At 32.6% G+C, this 21,807-nt stretch overlaps 1 long non-coding RNA gene and 1 other non-coding gene across 3 annotated transcripts; both read left to right on the forward strand.

Annotated features, from left to right (window-relative positions):
- The first annotated feature begins 9,709 nt into the window (after positions 1 to 9,709).
- TRNAM-CAU lies at positions 9,710 to 9,793 on the forward strand. The gene is given in 2 exon segments: positions 9,710 to 9,747; positions 9,758 to 9,793. It is a non-coding gene; the product is annotated as a tRNA-Met (tRNA).
- A 2,978-nt stretch (positions 9,794 to 12,771) lies between these two features.
- Positions 12,772 to 20,107, forward strand: LOC116012602. 2 transcript variants are annotated; one of them, XR_004097162.1, is made up of 3 exons: positions 12,772 to 17,017; positions 17,735 to 18,021; positions 18,154 to 20,107. It is a non-coding gene; the product is annotated as an uncharacterized LOC116012602 (long non-coding RNA). The 2 variants fall into 2 exon arrangements; XR_004097161.1 differs by having other exon boundaries at positions 12,772 to 18,021.
- Positions 20,108 to 21,807: the final 1,700 nt, after the last annotated feature.

The following is a 21,807-nucleotide window of genomic DNA, read 5'->3' on the forward strand; positions in this document are numbered from 1 at the left end:
TTTGTTCTCCTTATATGACATCTAACACTTTCTTCAGTGAGATCTCTGATCTTAGTTGCATGTTAGATGACATGATTGGGGCTGAATCTGGTTCTAAAAAGGTAAATACAAATCTGTTAAGTTTTTTTTTTTCAATCTGTGTTTGTTTTAATTATAAATCTATTAAATCTGTGTTTGTTTTAATACTGTACAAGCAATGGGGACCCAAATGAAAAATAAGTTTGAAAAATATTGGGGGACCCTGAAAAAATGAACTGTTTGATATTTTTTGCCAATATATTGAACCCTAGAGATCAAGTTGAATATATGTCTCACCAATTTATTCAACTTTATGGTGAAGTGAAAGGCAAAGACTGTTTTGCTAAGGTCCAATCTGTAATCGTTGAGCTATTCAATGATTATGCAGCCACATACTCTGTGAATGTAAACAGTGAACCATTTACTACCCAACCTTCTAAACCAGTGAATGTGCATGCTACTACTTTTGGTAAGCCACATATTAGGTTGAAAAGCGAACTGAAAAGGCAAAGAATGGAGAGTGGTGGAAGCCTTAAATAGTCAGAGCTGCAAATATATTAGTATTGTGGATGATAAGGATGCTTTTGATATCCTTAGATGGTGGAAGGTAAACAGTGAGATATTGCCCATTCTCTCAAAAATTGTAAGGGATGTTCTTGTTGTACCAATATCAACAGTGACTTCTGAAAGTGTTTTTTCTATAAGTGGTAGAGTGTTAGATCCATTTAGAAGTTCCTTAACTCCTAGAATTGTGGAAGCCTTAGTTTGTACACATGATTAGTTGAGATTACCAAATTAACCAATACAAATTGACGAAAATATAGATGACTGTGAAAGACTTGAAAAAGGTAATCTTTTTAAAAAAAATATTTTATTCATTTTATCATTTATACTTAAATAATACTTTCTATTTTAGTGTTTTAATTTATATGTTTTGTATTTGCAGAGTTGCCAATTGGAGTTAAGAGTGCTGGAACTAGTTCATCCTTTCTAACCATTGCAGTAATGTTCTATTGTTCTAGTTCATTCATTCTATTGTGAATTTGATATTCTGTTATTTGCTTTTAATCTGTTATGAGTTCAATTATCTAAGTCAGTTGTTGCAACATGACAATGACTTCATTAGCTTGGCAAAAATTAACTTGTTACTGCCTTGAATCCCTAGCCCCTTCAAGCTATGAGTCAACAACATGTTTAATAATATCAGTTGAATATGGCCTTTAACATTTTGCCTTGATTCATTTATTTAATCCTGAGTGTATGTGTTATGGTAATTTGATCTGGTATTATTATTCTCCCTTCCTCATTTACTTATTACTAATTCAATTTTTTTTCTTTTGGCTATGAAAATTCTTCCACCTTTGTCTGAATCAAAGGATTTTGGGTTGGTATGTTGCTCGAGTTACTTAAGTAGCAATTTTCCCCCAATCTTAACTTGATATGAAAAATAGCAATATGAGCCTTAACTCAATTATCTCAGTAAACTGTTAAATTGGAGTGTTTTTCATGTATTTAACCGTGTTTTAAGTTTGCACTTTGAGCAGGAATATGCGGAATGCGGAATGCTGATTGCTGAGTGCTTGAGACCTGAGTTGCTGATTGAGTGATTGCTTAGTTATTTTGTAAATTTGTAAAAGGTAACTTTGAGTGGTCAGTGAAAACTGTGAACTGGACATTGGACTATGATTTTATAAATTTGTAATTCAATTTTTGTATTAAGTTAAGTTGTAAGTGGTAAAGTTTACTTCTTTCAAAAAAAAAAAAGTTGTAAGTTGTAAAGTTTACTAGTTACTACTTAACTTTTGAACTGTAAACACTTGAAATTTTACCTTATTTAGTACTTTTTTTTTTTAAATTTCAATATGATAAAACCCGCAATCTGATTCAAACCGATCGTAATCTGAATACATAAAATTCGACGAGTTGAGCTGTTCGGAATAAACGGATATGTGTTAATCTAGGTTATGCGAAAATCGATACGGGTGGGCGGTTCCAAAATTCGAACAGTCCGATGCTCATGACTAGATGTAATAATATTTTATAGTAATGTATATATGACTTATGAGTTGATAGATAAGTAAAGTGAAAGTTTGCAGGTAATAGCAATGGTGATTATAGATGAAGCTTTGTGTGCTACTATATTTGGAAAAATATAAAAAACAAGAAACAATTATTTTTTAAATCCTTTATTAAATTGAAAAAATGAAAAACAACGCTAAAAACACAATTTTTTTTTCTTGTTTTCCATTTATCCATAAAAATGATTTTTTTTCCCAAGAACCAAACACTTTTAACTCTCATGGTAAATCATAAATTTTTTTTTAGAAATGAATATATCAAAACCATTCATCATATACTTTAGAAAACGAAACAAGCATGCAAATCACTTTATAAATATAAAATAGAAAGTTAAGAAGGATAAGTTAATTTTTATGAAGGGAAAATATCACTTTTTTTTTTCTAAATAATATGCTTATAGTGAATTAGTTGGCTCATTTCCTAACTAGGAGCACTGGCTCTCAATTCATCTTTATTGGGAGTAATCTCCCATGGACTGTTTGTTGCAATTTTTGAGTTAATTCAATGAATTTTCCCTTAAAAATGTTTATAGTGTTTTTTCCCTTCTAAATTATTCATGTATCAATATTATCATCTAAATTATTTTAAAAGTGGCGATTCTCCCCTTTCTATTAAATGAACATTTTTACCCTTAAAAATAAGGACTAAATAAGTATTTGACTTATTTTTTTTCTCCTCCAACAAATTATTTCAACAAATTGTTGCAAAAAAGAGCATACACATTTACCGTATTTGCAAATTGTGTCTGCTCTTTTTTGTATTTATTCTCATTCACACATATAAATAAGGAAAAAGTGTCAAATAGGTCATTGAACTATTAGGATTTGTGCAATTGGGCCATCGAACATAAAAAGTGTGCAATTAAACCATTGAACTTTATAAAGTTGTGCATATAGCATTTTTAGCCTGTTACTTTCAGGTTAAACAGGTAATATCAATGACGTGGCGTCTTGTGTGGCATTTTTTACACGGTGGCAACTTTTAATATTTAAATGAATTTACACATCAACACAGTGGCAACTTTTAATATTTAAATGAATTTACACATCAACACAGTTTAATATTAAATCAATTTAAAAAATTTACACATCAACACAGTTTAATATTAAATCAATTTAAAATATATATATTTGAGTTTCTCTCGGACAAAACCTAGGGTCCACTCCATCAATGCCGACAAAATCGCTCCTCCAACATCAAATCAGTCTTTGGTCGAAAATCGGAAAAATTGAAGGTTAGTAGCATTCTTGAAGCTTTCTTCATTGGTTTGCTTAATGTTAAACTGAGTTTAATGGGTCTACTATTTTCTGTTAAATACTAAAGTGTAATGGGTTTCGTTTTACAATGAATACGGTGGATATTGGAGCTCTCCGACTGCAAATTAAGGTTCTTTTTGAATTGTTTGAATGTTGAAATTCTAGTTGTGCTATTATACTGCATGTGTTTATTTAAACCAAAAGCTTTATATATTAGCCATGTGTATACTGCTACGGAGTATTATATATTTGTGTGTATGTTATACTGCAAAGCTCCAATATCACATGCAGTATAATAGCTTTATATATTAGCCATGGGTATACTACTACAGAGCTCCAATATCACATGCAGTATTGGCCATTACTATTTATCCTAGATATGGTATTTAAACCAAAAGCTTTATATATTTGTGCATATGTGTATACTGCTACGGAGTATTATATATTTGTGTGTATGTGTTTCCATTATTTTTTATATTTGTATTAGTTTTGACAGACATATTAGGTGTAGTGGTTCTATGTATATTAATACATTTTTTATTATAGTGGTAGTTGTGCAAAGCTTTGAATTATGACTAAATGGAAGTATGGAACCCATATCTAGTAGTTGTGTAGAATTCTTTATAAAAAAAATTAAAGTATAGTGGTCCCAATATATTATAATGGTGTTTTCTGTACTTTTCTTGCAGCATGTTTGAGACTGTGGAGTTAATAATTCATCATGGGGGAAATTTTGTAAAATACCCCACAATGCGGTACATAAACGGGAAGGTTTTAAAAGTTAAAATTGACCCAGATATGATTTGCTATCACCATCCCCTGAAATACATAAAAAATGAGTACTATGAAAAAATTGATTCCCTTTCATTTAAGTTGTCACATGAACCATTGGAGATGTTAAAAGTATTGTGTAATGATGAAACATCCTTGCAATTGTTGAGTTGGGTAAGGAGTGGGGAAAATGTGAAATATATGTAGANATATTTAAATGAATTTACACATCAACACAGTTTAATATTAAATCAATTTAAAATATATATATTTGAGTTTCTCTCGGACAAAACCTAGGGTCCACTCCATCAATGCCGACAAAATCGCTCCTCCAACATCAAATCAGTCTTTGGTCGAAAATCGGAAAAATTGAAGGTTAGTAGCATTCTTGAAGCTTTCTTCATTGGTTTGCTTAATGTTAAACTGAGTTTAATGGGTCTACTATTTTCTGTTAAATACTAAAGTGTAATGGGTTTCGTTTTACAATGAATACGGTGGATATTGGAGCTCTCCGACTGCAAATTAAGGTTCTTTTTGAATTGTTTGAATGTTGAAATTCTAGTTGTGCTATTATACTGCATGTGTTTATTTAAACCAAAAGCTTTATATATTAGCCATGTGTATACTGCTACGGAGTATTATATATTTGTGTGTATGTTATACTGCAAAGCTCCAATATCACATGCAGTATAATAGCTTTATATATTAGCCATGGGTATACTACTACAGAGCTCCAATATCACATGCAGTATTGGCCATTACTATTTATCCTAGATATGGTATTTAAACCAAAAGCTTTATATATTTGTGCATATGTGTATACTGCTACGGAGTATTATATATTTGTGTGTATGTGTTTCCATTATTTTTTATATTTGTATTAGTTTTGACAGACATATTAGGTGTAGTGGTTCTATGTATATTAATACATTTTTTATTATAGTGGTAGTTGTGCAAAGCTTTGAATTATGACTAAATGGAAGTATGGAACCCATATCTAGTAGTTGTGTAGAATTCTTTATAAAAAAAATTAAAGTATAGTGGTCCCAATATATTATAATGGTGTTTTCTGTACTTTTCTTGCAGCATGTTTGAGACTGTGGAGTTAATAATTCATCATGGGGGAAATTTTGTAAAATACCCCACAATGCGGTACATAAACGGGAAGGTTTTAAAAGTTAAAATTGACCCAGATATGATTTGCTATCACCATCCCCTGAAATACATAAAAAATGAGTACTATGAAAAAATTGATTCCCTTTCATTTAAGTTGTCACATGAACCATTGGAGATGTTAAAAGTATTGTGTAATGATGAAACATCCTTGCAATTGTTGAGTTGGGTAAGGAGTGGGGAAAATGTGAAATATATGTAGTTGAGTTGGGTAAGGAGTGGGGAAAATGTGAAATATATGTAGAGCATGGTGTTGAAGATGTTGAACTATGCCCACCTATTTTGTGTTTGCCTCCACCTCCATCTGTACCTCCAAAAAATCCACCTTCATCTACAAATGAATCTGCCCCTACACATACAACTGAATATGACCTAGAAAATGACCAACAAACTACTACAGCAACTGAATATGACCTAGAAAATGACCAACAAACTACTACAGAATCTGAAAAATCTAAAAGTATGGAAGGATTTGAGAATGACAGTGTAACTGAACAAGAAAATGGGCAATTAGATGATATGAGTTTTGATGATGAGTTGGTGGATGTACAATGTTGTGGTGAAGGTGATTATCAAATAGGCTATAAGGCTAAAGATAAGGGGAAGAATAAGAAAAATACAGCACGTACTCAGCAAATTGATGAAGATGAAGATGAATTTGAGATGGAGAGACATATTCAAAAACTTGGTGAATCTAGTAAGAGCAAGGTGAAGGCAAAGAAAACACATCGATGGGTGTCCATTTCTCTGTTATGCTAGTTGGGATGAGAGATATAGATGTTTCCAAGTAAAGACATTTATGCCTAATCACATATGCAATCCAAAGTATAAGCTTAAATTGGTAAGTCAACAGTGGATAGAAGAAAGACTTGAGGAGAAAATTATTGATGACCCTATCATCACACATTCTGATTTGAAGAAGCATATTGAATCTGAGTTGAAGATTAATGTGCATATAAGCATGGTTAGGAGAGCACAAGTTGCTGTGATTAAAAAGTTGCAAGCTAGATTTAGTGACCAATTTAAGAGGCTTCGTGACTATGCCCAAGAATGTTTAAACTCCAATCCAGGTAGCACCATTATTATTGAAACTGAGAGAACAGTTCCTGATTTGCCTACATATTTTCAAAGAATTTATGTTTGCTTTGGTGCAATGAAGAAAGGATTTTTGGAGTGGATTAGAAAGATTATTGGATTAGATGGATGCTTTTTAAAAGGGACTTTGAAAGGTGAAATATTATCAGCTATAGCTAGGGATGCAAATAATCAAATGTACCCAATTGCATGGGCTGTTGTAGAGATTGAAAACATAAACTCTTGGAGATGGTTCTTACAACTATTGAAGAAAGACTTAGACATCAATTACAATGGGGATTGGACATTCATTACAGACCAACAAAAGGTTAAAGTTTCAACTTCATTTATGCATTTATTTTGTTAAATAGTTTAGAGATTACTCAAGTCTTTAATCTGAAATTTTTTCTTGATTCTATTAGGGACTCATAAATGTCATTCAAGATATATTTCCTGATGCTGAGCATAGGAATTGTGCTAGGCACGTACATGCAAATTGGAGCAAAAAACACAAGGGAATGGTGTTTAAGAGGTTGTTTTGGAACTGTGCAAAAGCTACAACTGTGGAGCAACATAACTTAATGGTTGAAGAATTAGGGAAAAAAGATTCAGCAACCAAGGCAGATTTGGCAAAATACCCTGCTAAGTATTGGAGCAAAGCTTTTTTCAAAACTCACTCAAAATGTGATGCTGTAGACAACAATATGTGTGAGACATTCAACAGAACTCTTGTCAAGGCCAGGTCTAAGCCTATAATTCCAATGCGAACTCTTGTCAAGGCCAGGTCTAAGCCTATAATTCCAATGCTTGAAGATATAAAGGCCAGGTCTAAGCCTATAATTCCAATGCTTGAAGATATAAGAGTTGCTATGATGAAGAGGGTTGCAACAAAGCGAAAATCTGTCGCAAAGTGGTGGGGAAACTACGGACCTTTAATTAGGAAGAAGTTAAATGAAAATATTATTGAGAGTGCTCGGTGGCGTGTGGATTTCAATGGGGATGATGGCCATGAGATAAAAAGGGGTAGACAACAATTCAAAGTAAAATTACAAGCTAGGATATGTTCATGTAGATCTTGGGATTTAACAGGTATCCCTTGCCCCCATGCAGTATGTGCTATACTTGACAGTGGAAGGCAACCTGATGAGTTTATAGATCATTGCTACTCCAAAGAGGTATATGAAATGACATATGCACATACGCTACAACCCATAAATGGAGAACTTAGTTGGCCAAGAACAAATTTTGATGAGATGGTTGCTCCTATACCAAGAAAAATGACTGGGAGACCAAAGAAGAAAAGGAATAGGGAAGAGAATGAACCACGTGATTGTGGTAAATTGCCAAGGACAGGAAGAATAATGACATGTTCGATATGTAGAGAAAAAAGACATACTAAGAAGGGTTGTGCAAGGAAAACTAATACTAATCCTCAAACTGTAGGAATTGCTGTCAATGTAAGTGTTAAATAAATTAAAGTATGATGAACTTTCCTGCAATATTATGATTTTGTCCCTAATATTGATTTTGTTATTTATTACAGCCTGAAATGCCTGAAGCGACGGTTGTTCATCATAGAAAGAAGCAACAAACAATTGGAGGAAAGCGAAAGAAAAATTAAAGACAAATGCAATGGACACTAGTTTTGTTTTGATTTGATTTTTTTGGGTAGAAAACTGGAATGATCATTGTCTGATCAAGTGATTGTTTTGTGGGTCAAAGATGTTTGATTATCCCAAGCAGTGTCATTATCCCATGAACATGTCATGTTTGCATATTAGTAGTATTAATGATGGTCAAGGTGTATAAACAGATTTTGACAACTTGATTACATGGGAATTAAATTTTACTTAATTTAGTTTTGATTAGATGAAATTCCTTAGATATTTGCTTTATATTTTTCAAATGAAATTGTAACCTGTGAAACTAAAGAAAGAGATCAGTGAAACTGCAAAGAAAGGCTACACAATGATTAAAAAAATGTGCATTAACATTTCAAAAGATTTACACTGTAAATGTTAAGGTAATGCCAACTGAATGCCATTACTTTGAAAGAAAAATAACACTCCAAATCCAAAGGCAAAAGCAATCACTACATGTTTGCACATCTTATTACATTTTTCCCTTTCCCTTGCTTCACCTTCAAAAAAAAAATCTCTTATATTCTCAATATCATTTCTCATTGAAGACATTTATTCCTTCAACATCTAACACATCATCTTCCTTCCAAGCAACATAAACCACATCCACTATCCTGCCAACCAAAAAAAAAAAAAAAACTTCTTAAATACTAATTGAATTTTGTAGAATTTATATCATTAAAAATTAAATTTTGAAGTGCCTTGCAATTTTATGCAACCACACCCATGATCATGCTAACATTATTGCTTCAATTTTCGTCAAAGCATAAAATCAATTTGTAAAGTCTAAAAACAAATAGAAAACTTACATTCAAATTCCAATTTTGATAACCATGTGATGCAGGGCGAAGATTAGTTGATGCCGGGGGAAGACAACTTCAAGCGATGAAAGAGGAAGACAACCTCAGGTGATGTGCGGGAAGACAATTTCAGCCGAAGTTTCTCTAGAATGAGAGTTTCGATTCATTGTTGGAGGAGAGATTTTTTCTGCGTTGGTGGAGGAGTGAACCCTAGTTTAGTTTGTACAGGAGAGAAACTCATGTTTTAATATGAATTAGGATAATTTTAATTGAAAATATATTATGTGTAAATTCATTTAAATATTAAAAGTTGCCACCGTGTAAAAAATGCCACACAAGACGCCACGTCATTGATATTACCTGTTTAACCTGAAAGTAACAGGCTAAAAATGCTATATGCACAACTTTATAAAGTTCAATGGTTTAATTGCACACTTTTTATGTTCGATGGTCCAATTGTACAAACCCTAATAGTTCAATGGCCTATTTGACACTTTTTCCTATAAATAATAATTTGTTGGAGAAGAAAAAAAAGTCAAATACTTATTTTGCTCTTATTTTTTAAGGAAATGTTTATTTTTACATAAAGGGGAAAATCATCAGTTTTAAAATAATTGAAGGGGCTAATGTTGATTATGAATAATTCATGGTAGAAAAAAACGTTATAATAAGCATATAATTCGGGGGGGGGGGGGGGGGGGGGGGGTGTTTCATTTTCTCGAATATGCATAAATTGCTCATAAATCACCATCTAGATGTGGCGCTTAATTGTTTGTTAATGTTGTTATTTTCCAGCTTTACTCCGTATTATTTAGTTATTTACTGCAAAGATAATATAAACACGGATGGGTTTGAGAAGTACTAAATATTATGTTTTACAAATAAAAATATGCACAATGGGGTGGTGGCGCAGTTGGCTAGCGCGTAGGTCTCATAGCTTAGAGTGATCCTGAGGTCGAGAGTTCGAGCCTCTCTCACCCCAAACGATTTTATGGAATTTATGCCCAAGAGATGGGGCAAATTTGAACACAAATCATGAGCACATATCAGTATTGATTATACATTTTGATATGGGATATGTATGTTATGAATACAGAGTTAGGTACAATTATTATCATGTGTATATTTATATACTAGTATTTTCATTCGTGCGTTGCACAAAATAAATTTGTTATAATATTTTAAAAGTATTTGGATCAATATACAATTATATAAATTATAATCGAATATTATATATTGTAATTGATGAAATTGGTTGGATCAGTTATATTTTATGATGTTTTCCTTACTTGAATTAGAGCACATAATTGTCCAATTACCTGAAAATGGATAAAAAAGAATTTTATTACATATTTAGATGAAATTATTAAAAAAAACTAATATTGAACATATACATTTATTTGATTATAAGATTGGTGCAAAACTATCATATCACTCAATTAATTAAATAATATATGACTTGTTTGTCTACAATTATCTTTAAAAAAATCGATATGTAATATGCCTTATGTAATTATATTATTATTAAAATAAATATGGAAAAAATGAGAAATAATTTAATTTTAATTATTATAAAAATAAATCTAACAACCAATTTTTAGCTTAATTACCATAATAATTATTAGTCAATTACACAAATATATTTGTCATTATTCTTTTATACCTTAAGTATATGCATTTTCACCATATCGCATTTAATTTTTTCTTCCTCCTCCATATCTGACTGAATTAATTGTAATTATTATAAAAAATTCCAAAACCCATGTTTAAATGTAATTATACTAATATATGTGTAATTATTAGCTTAATTAACATAATAATTATTATTCAATTATACTAATATATGTGTAATTAATTTCTTCATTATCATAATAATTATTAGGTAATTATACTGGCTAAAAATATTGTTATATCTGTGTATTAAACAATGGTTGAAAATATAATAAGCATCCATATACTCTTGATTTCCATTAATGTTTTCTACCATATATACAGAAATAAAAAATGTAAACAAATTACGTTATTACCTAATTAATATGTCTTTTCTAAATAGTATTTTGCAATTATGTTAATATGTGAATATAAAAACAATATTACCAATTAATATATGTTAGTTAATTTCCATTTTACATTTTCTTTCTAAATAATTTTTATTAATTATTTGACAAATAACAATTAATTGACTACAAAAGTTTGGGCGAAAAATGAAATAGGAGAATTTTACTTTTATATATAGTATAGATTAATATGTCTTTTTCTACACGGTATTATGCAATTACGTTAAAACGTGAATATAACAAAAATATTACCAATTGGGTCACACTTGTGTGAGACCGTCTCACGGATCCTTATTCGTGAGACGGGTCGGGTCGGGTCAAAGTACCATGCAAATGTCATACTTATATGTGCAAATCTCACACTTATATGCTCAAATATAACACTAATCAAAAATACAATTTTTGTTATTTATAAGAGAAAAAGTAATACATTTTTCTTAATAAGTAATGTTGACAAGTACCTCTCACTTATAAGGGCAAATATAATACTTTTGAGGAAAAATGTAATACTTTTAAATCGAAATGTAAAAGTATTGTATTTTCCCTTAAAAGTATTACATTTATCCTAATAAGTAATAAAAAATTTATTCCTGATTAGTATTACATTTGAGCATATAAGTATGACATTTGTGCATATAAGTGTTACAATTGCATTTTTACCCGACCCGACCCGACCCGACCCGTCTCATTGTTAGACGGTCTCACACAAGTTTTTGCCTTACCAATTAATATATATTAGTTAATTTCTATTTTACATTTTCTTACCAAATAAGTTTTATTAATTATTTGATCAATAAAATATTTAATTAAATGACTACAAATTTTTTTCCAGGAAAAATAAAATAGGAGGATTTTACTTTTATATATAGTATATATAGATTAATATGTTTTTTCTACACAGTATTATGTAATTACGTTAATACGTGAATATAAAAACACTATTACCAATTAATAGATATTAGTTAATTTCCATTTTACATTTTCTTACCAAATAATTTGTATTAATTATTTGACCAATAAAATATTTAATTAATTCACTACAAAATTTTAGACGGGAAAATAAAATAGGAGGATTTTACTTTTATATATAGTATGGATAGTATAGATTTACCGTTATCAATGAAAATGAAAAGTAGTTATGAGTTCAAGTGCTCAATTCTCTCTTCTTCTCTTTTCTCTCCCTTCTTTTTCTGTATTATTCTGAGTATACGATGATACCATTATATAGCATTTACATGAGGATACACTGTAATTTTTCAACAATTTAGTTATTTATTTTCAATTTTAGATTTAGACAGGCCATCAATTATTTGATCATGTTGTAAGTTTAGTCTCTTAATAAATTAAATAGTCAATTTAGTCTCTCTTCTTTTTTAAGGTGTCTAAGGCTATTCGCACCTTTACAATTTTCTCTCACTTTCAAATGGCATCATTAAATTTATAATTATCCACTATTTACTTTCTAGGTATGCAATTCTATCTATTCTTTAAAAGATGAACTTACTATCACATCATTTTGTAAAAATATAATAATAATAATAATAATAATAATAATAATAATAATATATAAATGGTCAAATGGGCCTTTGCAATTTGACAATCAGAATTTCAGAGGCCCAATACATGGCAAATAAAAAAATTGTTAGGTCAGTTTGGTATCAATTGCCAATAGCCTAATTATTATTTTTTTTCTAAAAATTAAGGACATAATTTCACTTATTTTTTGTGTGTCGGCTAAATCGCGAAGAATCTGACCACAATTGTTGACCGCTTAAGCCGCGGAAAAATTCCAACCACTCATCCTAACCGACATGCCAGCACTGCATGATTTGTACGTTTGCTTTATCTGAAACGCGTCTTCAGTCCTATAAATGCCCCAACCCTTCCCTTCTTTCATCTCGTTCTCATCTGAATATCCGTTTTGCAGTCTCAAACCTCTCTCATATTCCATGCTTTTTCGGATAGTTGTTTCAGATTCGTAGTGATCAGTTTGATTAATTCGTGTTTTGGAATCCTATGTGCTTTGATTTTCTGGAAATTTTGGTTTCTCCCTTGATCGGTTGCCAAAGAAGTCCGTTTCTAGTTACTCATGTTCGTCTGTATGTTTTCTCATGTTGATGTAGCTCAGATCATGGATTTGAAGTCAAGTGCCAAGGCTTCGGATTTGTTCTATTTGAACGGAAACGATCGGTTTGATCAATACGTGTCTAGTTATCCTATGCTTGATTTTGTGGAAATTTCGCGTTTATATTGATCGGTTGCTTACGATTTCTGTTTCCGATTATTTATTGTTGGTATGTCTGTCATGCCTTGATGTAGTTTGGATCGTGGATTCGATTTCAGCCTGCTACTTATGGATGTCTTTTGGTTGAACAACATGGATCGGTTCGATAATACGTGTTTGGTTATCTTATGCGTGGTTCTCTATGAAATTTGGTTTATGTCTTTATCGGTTGCTGAAGATGTCTATTTCTACTTACTTATGCTCGTCTGCATGTCTTGTCATGTTGATGTAGCTCAGATCGTGGATTTGAAGTCAAGTGCAAGGCTTCGGATTTTTCGAGTTGAATGAAAACGATCGGTTTGATCGATACGTGTCTAGTTATCATGTGCTTAATTTTGTGAAAATTCCGCGTTTATATTGATTGGTTGCTTAAGATTTCTGTTTCCGGTTATTTATTGTTGGAATTTCTGTCATGCCTTGATGTATTTTGGATCGTGGATTCGTTTTCAGCCTGCTGCTTTCGGATGTCTTTTGGTTGAACGACATGGATCGGTTTGATAATACGTGTTTGGTTATCTTATGCGTGGTTCTCTATTAATTTTGGTTTATGTCGTGATCGGTTGCAGAAGATGTCTATTTCTAGTTACTTATGCTCGTCTGTATGTCTTATCTTGTTGATGTAGCTCAGATTGCGGATTTGATCAAGTGCAAGGCTCCGGATTTGTTCTAGTTGAGCGAATATATCGGTTTATCCTATGCTTGGTTTTTTGGAGCTTTTGCCTATATATTGATAGGATGCTTTCATTTCCTCTTTCCAAATATGTATTGTTGCTTGTCTGTCATGACTTGATGTAGTTCCGGTCGCAAATTTGGTTTCAGCAGCAAGCTTTAGGATTTCTTTTGGTTGAACGACCTTGATAGGTTTACAAGCTTGGTTTTAGTCCTTCATCACTCATCAGCAAGCTTGGTTGAACGACATGGATCGGTTTGGCAGGCCTTTGAATTTCCCTTCATTAGTTGACTCATTTAATATTTTATTAGACTTAAATTTGTGGGTTGTTCTTTGCTGTTTTGGTTATTCTTCCTAGGTTTGATCTAATATTGGGGTTCATTAACCTAATGCTAAGAAGTCCCATGTAGAGCAGCCATCAGTTAGTCCCATGATGATCATTAGTGGCCTTGTCATGCTTGGTTTTATTCCTTCCAAAATTTTGGTTTTGATTTCCCAAAATTTCTTCACTCTTTTACTGTATATATAATTTAGTAAAATCCTAATTCTTCCTTTATATTTATTCTTCTGCATAATTGCAGGTCTAGTTGTGTTGTGTGACAAGGGCCAGTTCAGGACACCTTCCAATTGTGAAAATTTTGGTTTGGTTGTAGTTTTCTTTTTGGGTGCTTTGCCCTTTCCCCTTCACTAGTAGAGTAGACATATCATTGTTTGTTTATTAACTTTTTGGGTTTCTATGCTCTTGATGTTCTTTCTAGGTTTAATCCAAGGTTGTGGTGTTGATTAGCCTAGTTCCTAGAGGAGGGAGCCAGTCCATTCAGAGTTGTATGATGATTATTAGTAGTGTGCTATTTTTTATTATTATTTTTTTAATCTAATGAGTTCAGTTTGATGCATGAATCTCTGGATATCTCTCATTCATCAAATAATAAGTTCAGTTGGCCATATTAATGGGCAGGTTCTGTATGTCTTGTCATGTTGATGTAGCTCAGAGCCTCAGATCGTGGATTTGGTATCAAGTTCAAGGCTCTGTATATGTTCTAGTTGAGCAAATAGATCTGTTTGATCATTAACCGTTCAGTTATCCTATTTTTGGTTTTCTGAAAATTTTGAGTTTATTTTGATCGGTGGCTTTCAATATCTCTTTCCGATTATGTATTGCCAGTTTGTCTGTCATGGCTTGACGTAGTTTGGATCACAGATTTGGTTTCAGCAGCAAGCTTTCGGGGATTGGTTTGACAAGCTTGGTTCTATTCCTTCATCACTCATCAGCATGCTTGGTTGAATGATGTGTATTGGTTTGTCAAGCTTTTGGATTTCCCTTCACTAGACACTAGTAGACACATTTAATATTTGATTAGATTTAATTTTGTGGGGAGTTCTTTGATGTTTTGATTATTCTTCCTAGGTTTGTTCCAATAATTGGGGTTCATTAATTTAATGCTAAGAGGTCCATGTAGAGCAGCCCTGTGATGATCATTAGTGGTTTTATCAAGCTTGGTTCTATTCCTTCGAAAAAATTTTGTCCATGAAATTTTTGGTTGTGATTTCCAAAATTTTCTCTACTCTTTTACTATGTATGATTGAGTTCTATTTATTGTTCTGCATAATTGCAGGTCATGTATTGTGTTAGAAGGGTCAGATCTGGACATTTTCCATTTGTGAAAATTATGGTTTGGCTGTGGTTTAATAGTTCTTTTTTTTTTTTTGCCCTTTCTCCTTCACTAGTGGACATATCATTGTTTGTTTACTCTTAATTTTGGGGTTTCTTTGCGCTTGATGTCCTTTCTAGGTTTAATCCAAGATTGTGTGGCTGATTAACCTTAATTCCTAGAGGCAGCATATGGAGACAATCCTTTAATGATCATAAGTGGCGAGCCTTGTTGTTTATCCAAAGTTCAGTACGATGCATCAATGCCCAGTTATCTCTCATTCATCAAATAATCAGTTAAATACTTGTACCTTTGGCCATATTAATGCTCGGCTTTGTTTCTGGCTTGATGTTCTTTTGAGGTGTAGTTCAACTTGGGGGGTGCACAATGGACTGCAGCAGGGGGTCATTGACCTATTTGGTTTGGAAGTGTTTTGTCAAATCTGATTTTTCAATGCAATTCTCATAGTTATTCCCAACTTTGATGAATTTTGTAATATTGTGGCTCACAGGTTTGCAAGAGGTCTAACGAACGTAATAGATCGGTTTGATTGATACGATAAGTTATCATATGCCTGATTAAAGTTTGTGTTTATATGTATCTGTTGGTTAAGATTTCTGTTTCCAATTATTTATGGTTGGTATGTCTGTCATTGACTTGATATAGTTTGGATCATGGATTCGGTTTCTGCTGCTACTTTTGGATGTCTTTTGGTTGAATGACATGTGATCAATTTGATAATACTTGTTTGGTTATCTTATGCTTGGTTCTCTATAAATTTTGGTATATTTCTTGATCGGTTGCTGAAGATGACAATTTCCAGTTACTTATGCTCTGTATGTATGTCTTGTGATCTAGCTTAGATCGTGGATTTGGTATCAAGTTCAAGGCTCTGGATATGTTGTAGTTGGGCGAATAGATCAGTTTGATCATTGCTTCATTTGCTTGTTCAGTTATCTATTCTCGATTTTCTGGAAATTTTGAGTTCATATTGATCGGTGGCTTACATTTTTCTCTTTCCAATTATGTATTGTTGCTTTGTCTGTCATGACTTGATGTAGTTCGGATCATGGGTTCGGTTTCAACAGCTAGCTTTCAGGTTGAACTATGTGGATTGGCTTGACAAGCTATGTTCTATTCCTTCATCACTCATCAGCAAGCTTGGTTGAACGATGTGGATCGGTTTGGCAAGCTTTTTGATTTCCCTTCACTAGTAGACACATTTAATCTTTGATTAGACTTAATTTTGTGGGAGGTTCTTTGCTGTGTTGGTTATTCTTTTTAGGTTTGATCCAATATTGGGGTTCATTAACCTATGTTAAGAGGTTCCATGTAGAGCAGCCCAGTCAGTCCCATGATGATCATAAGTGGCCTTATCAAGCTTGGTTTTATTCTTTCTAAAAATTTTTATCCATTAGTTTTTTATTGTGATTTCCTAAATTTTCTCCACTCTCTTACTATATATATGATTTAGTGAAATCATATCTTCCCTTATGTTTATTCTTCTGCATCTTTGCAGGTCTAGATGTATTGTGTTAGACAGGTCAGTTCTGGACATATTCCATTCATGAAAATTTTGGTTTTGTTGTGGTTAATTATTCCTTTTTCTGTGCTTTGCCCTTTCTCCTTCACTAGTAGACATTAGCATTTTTTCTAGTTGTATGATGATGATTCATTAGTGCCCTGCCTTATTTATCCATTGAGTTCAGTTTGATGCATCAATGCCTGGTTATCTCTTATCAATCAAATAATCAGTTAGTGTATTTAAATACTTTTTCTTTGACCATATTAATGATCATGTTCTTTTCTCTCTTTATGTCCTTTCAAGGTCTAGTTCAACTTGGAGGGTGCACAATTAATTGCCAGGGGTCATTGACCTGTTTGGTTTGGAAGTCTTTTGTCAAGCTTCTTAACTGATTTTTCAATGCTCTCATTCTCCTCATTCTCATCATTCTCCCCATTTTTGATGAATTTTGTAATATTGTGGTTCATAGGTTAGCAAGAGGTCTAACCTAGGGTATATGAGCTAGAGCCCAGAGTGTGATCATCATTACAACCTTCTATCTGGAAAAATATTTATCCAAGTTTGATTAATACTTATGTTCTCTTTCATGGTTGCATTGTTGTGAATTTTTGGATGTTTTCAGTTCCCCAAAATTTCTCCTATTTTTTATGTGTGAACATTTTTCTTGTTTCCCCACCCCACTAATAGGCTTATTGTTTTTCTATAAATAAATACATATGAATTTATATTGAATAGGATTCTCAGTTCTTTGCATGCTTCTAGCTTGGAGTACATGATGGATGAGGGCCTTCAAGAGTAAGGAAAGTATTAATTCTTGGTTTATAGATTGTTCCCTGTTTCTATTGTGTGGTCTAGGGTATTGAGCAAGGAACTTCCAGGAATCTAATTACAGGTTTTGTGATTTGATTTAATGCCATGTTATTGAGGTCTATGGCTGCGAAATTCTAGTCTGGTTTGAGACATCCTTTGGTAATGGCCTCCTGAGGGAACACTGGATGTCCTATTTGAGTTTGACCTACTTGGTGAGTCCAGTTGTTTACTTCTATTTATGCTATTGAGAAATTATTTCCTTAGATTACCTTTGTTTCATTCTTTGTTGAGTCTCATGATTAATTTTGCCACTTATATTTACTGGAGGCGTAATCCTTATACAGAGATACAGAGAAACTAACTACTGGAGTTAAATTGTCACACTGATGATTAACACAACCTCTTGCCTGTATTGGAAGTATATTGTGCATGCTGAGTTTGGATTTTGAACATGAATCAATCCTGGTATACTTCATATGTGGTTTTTTCTACTCGCAATACTTTGGGTAGATATACTGGAGTTAGCAATGAATGCTCTTTGTGGCATCTGAATTCTCTGTCATCTGAGTTGAAGGAACCTTTCCTGTTACTGTTTTCTTTGACAATGGGGTTGTAATTTGAGCTGATGAACAACTTTTTCAGTTACAATTTGGGAAGAACATGGAGATGTATCTTTATTTCTAGCATCTAAATTTTAGCATCTGAATCCATGGAGGAGCCCTTTCCTGTTAGGCATTTCCCTGTTTCTATTGTGTGTTGAGAGTGTTCAGCAAGGAACTTCTAACAAAGAGTGGTTTGAACTTACGGGAATCTAATGACACTAAGTATTGGGATTTTATTTTATTGCCATGTTATTAATGTTTATGGATGCTAAATTCTGGTTTCATTTGAGACATCTTTGGTGATCTGCTGCCTAACTCTGGAGGATGTCCGATTTGATTTATGACCTACCGGGTGCTAGAGTCCAATAATTAATTTTTACTATGCATGTTATTCTGGTAAAATTTTCCTTTCATTCAGTCTCATGATTAATTTGCCACTTACAATCTCTGGAGACAATTCATATACAGAGTAACCAACTACTGGGTGTAGTTACTGACGATTAACGCGTTCTCTTGTCTGTATGTGCCTTTTTCCCTCAATACTTCTGGTAGATATGTTGGTCCTCTTGCCTGTACTATGTCTGAAGCTTGTTATTGAAAGCTGTATGTGCGCCTTTTTCCCTGAATACTTGTGGTAGATGTGCTGGTCCTCTTGCCTGTACTATCTCTGAAGCTTGTTATTGGGAGCATGTATGTGCGGCTTTTACCCTCAATACTTTTGGTAGATATGCTGGAGTAGCAATGGATATTCTTTCTTTCCAACCATGTGAGATTTGTTATTGCACTTTGGGAAAAAATGCAGGATTTAGCCGTGGATATTCTTTCTGGCATCTGAATTGAATACTCCTCTGTGTCATTTGAGTTGATGGGGGAACCTTTCCTTTACTGATGACAATGGATTGTACTGTGTGCTGATAAGTTCTTTACTTAGGAGTGATTTTTTGTACAGCATGTTGGCACTTCTGTGGTTTTTTTGTCACTTGTTCTCTGTCCTCCCTATTTGAAGACTGCTTTCTAGAGAAAAGTATCGCCTTTGTGAAGCTTTCCCTGATAATTTGAAGGGTGAAGATAGCATTATTTAATTGATGCCTGTCAACAAGCTTAAGTTGTTTATGATTTCTCCTTGTGAAGATGCTTTTAAAGAGAACTTGAAAAACTTCATTGATTTTTGAAAGGAACATCAAAGATATATACACACTTTCATGTCTACTAGAAGTGGTTGTTTGTTCTTACCCTCGTACTTGGACTGCTTTTAGAGGATGATCTCTCTTTTGTGAAGGCTCTTTTGCTGATCTTTGAAGTTCAAAAATAGTGCAACTTTGGATGCCATCTCCTGGTTAAGATGTTTTAGAGTTTTAGAATAACCTCATTGAATTTGTCATCTCCTTGTTAAAGATGTTTTTCTGGAGTTTTAGAAAAACTTTATTGATTTGGGGAAATGCACCATGTAGTTAAATCTTCCTTACTGGATAATATGTCTAGTCAGTTTCAAGGGGTTATTCATTTTGGGTTGCTCATGAAGGAGGCTATGTGATGATTGCTAGTTTTGTTCACAATTTTGCTTCTGGTGCAAAGCTGCTTTTTTAAGCTTTTGTAGTTTTGCTCACATGATGAAAAGATTGTATATGTTTGCTTGTCAGTTGTTACCATTTTGTTTGATATTTATATGGGAATTGGAAAGATTAACTTTCTTGCATTTCTGAACTTTTTATTGGTAAATATGTTTTTCATGTTTAGTCTTCACTCTGCTACTCTTTTGTCAAAACTTGAAAATAGCAAAAAGATACCTATTTATATTGGTTCATAATTGGAGTTATCTTGCACACTTCTGAATTTTAATGTTTAGCAATAGTGGAAGATCTTTTTTGTTTTAGTTGTTAAATGACATGTCATACATATAGGTTGCTTTTATTACAATTTATTTGAGTGCTTTGATTGTTTGATTTGTGGTCCTTTGGGATAAATATTTCCCCATCTGGAATCTGGATTTATAGGCAGCTTCATAGGTCACTAAAAATGTTTCTTAATCTTTGCATCTTATTTTGGTGGTCTTTCTAAACCAGAATTCTCTCCAACTTAATGGTATGTTCTATTCCTGTTACTTGAAAAAAATCAAGTTCAGTATCAGTTATTTATTGTTGATTATTGATATCTTCACTTTTTGTTTTTTCAATTTTTATAGTCTTTATTTTCATCCATACTCAGATTCTGAGCGCTCTTAAGAAGTTAATATTTGATACTCCTATCCAATCAAAAAAAGAATTTGGAGAATTAGGTTGATTGAATTGTGGATTTTGATTAATTGAAATATAAAAAGGATCTTTTTCTTGTTTATCAATTGGATCAATTAATTGATCGTTATTAGTACCAATTGAAGTCTTTTGATTACTGTTGGGATTGATCTCTTCCTCGTCTTCTTTATCAATTGCATAAAATATTTCATGATCGTTATTAGTACCAATTGAAGTCTTTTGATTACTGTTGGGATTGATCTCTTCCTCTTCTTCTTTATCAATTGCATAAAATATTTCATGAAGTAGTTAATATTAGAATGTAAATATAACTTTCTTAAAAATGTTTAACTGCTATTACTTTAAAGAAAAAAATGAAGGAACATCAATTTATACCTAAAGATTAATAGGTCCTAATAGGTCCCTCAGGCTTTTGTTTTCAGTTTCGGTCTGTAAGTTTTAATTGACTGAATGTTGAATTTGGTAAAGTTTACATTATTCTATGTTACTATTATATTTTGTATTTGTATAAGCTGGAGATGCATGCTAACTGGTTCTGTTGTTTTAAGTGTTAAATGGTTTTGCTTTTTAACTCCGCCTGTGAAAGCAGCCGGTCCCAAGCCCGGATAAAGGAAGAGGGGAAAGCTAGGCAGCATTTTGTTCCAAACACAGTATTACATTATTGAGTTATACTACATCTACTCTCAAATTATACTCACTCAACTTTACTCCCTGATGACTACATCTACTCTCAAATTATACTCACTCAACTTTACTCCCTGATGTGGCAAATAAGGATTATACATTTTTATCATGTGGGTCCCAGGATAGGTGTCTAAAGTTTGTGAGAGGGAGTACAAGTTGGGAGTATGAAATGGGAGTCCATATAGTATTTTCCTACATTATTATGCCTGTTTACCATTGGATGATCATAGAATTGAAATATGGTGGTGTTTACCATTGGATGATCATAGAATTGAAATATGGTGGTGAGGGGGTGGTGAGGGAATTGATTCCATTGAGAAAGTATAAAACATATACTATTTGTTTATATAAAATCATGACTATCAATGCTTTTATAAGTATTCTTTATAAGATAAATTACATGTTTTAATTAGTATAAGAGAGTTTCATTAATTTAATTTAATTGTTTTTTTATGAATGG

Source organism: Ipomoea triloba, chromosome 3 (assembly GCF_003576645.1).
Source record: "Ipomoea triloba cultivar NCNSP0323 chromosome 3, ASM357664v1".
In the NCBI taxonomy this organism is placed as follows: domain Eukaryota; kingdom Viridiplantae; phylum Streptophyta; class Magnoliopsida; order Solanales; family Convolvulaceae; genus Ipomoea; species Ipomoea triloba.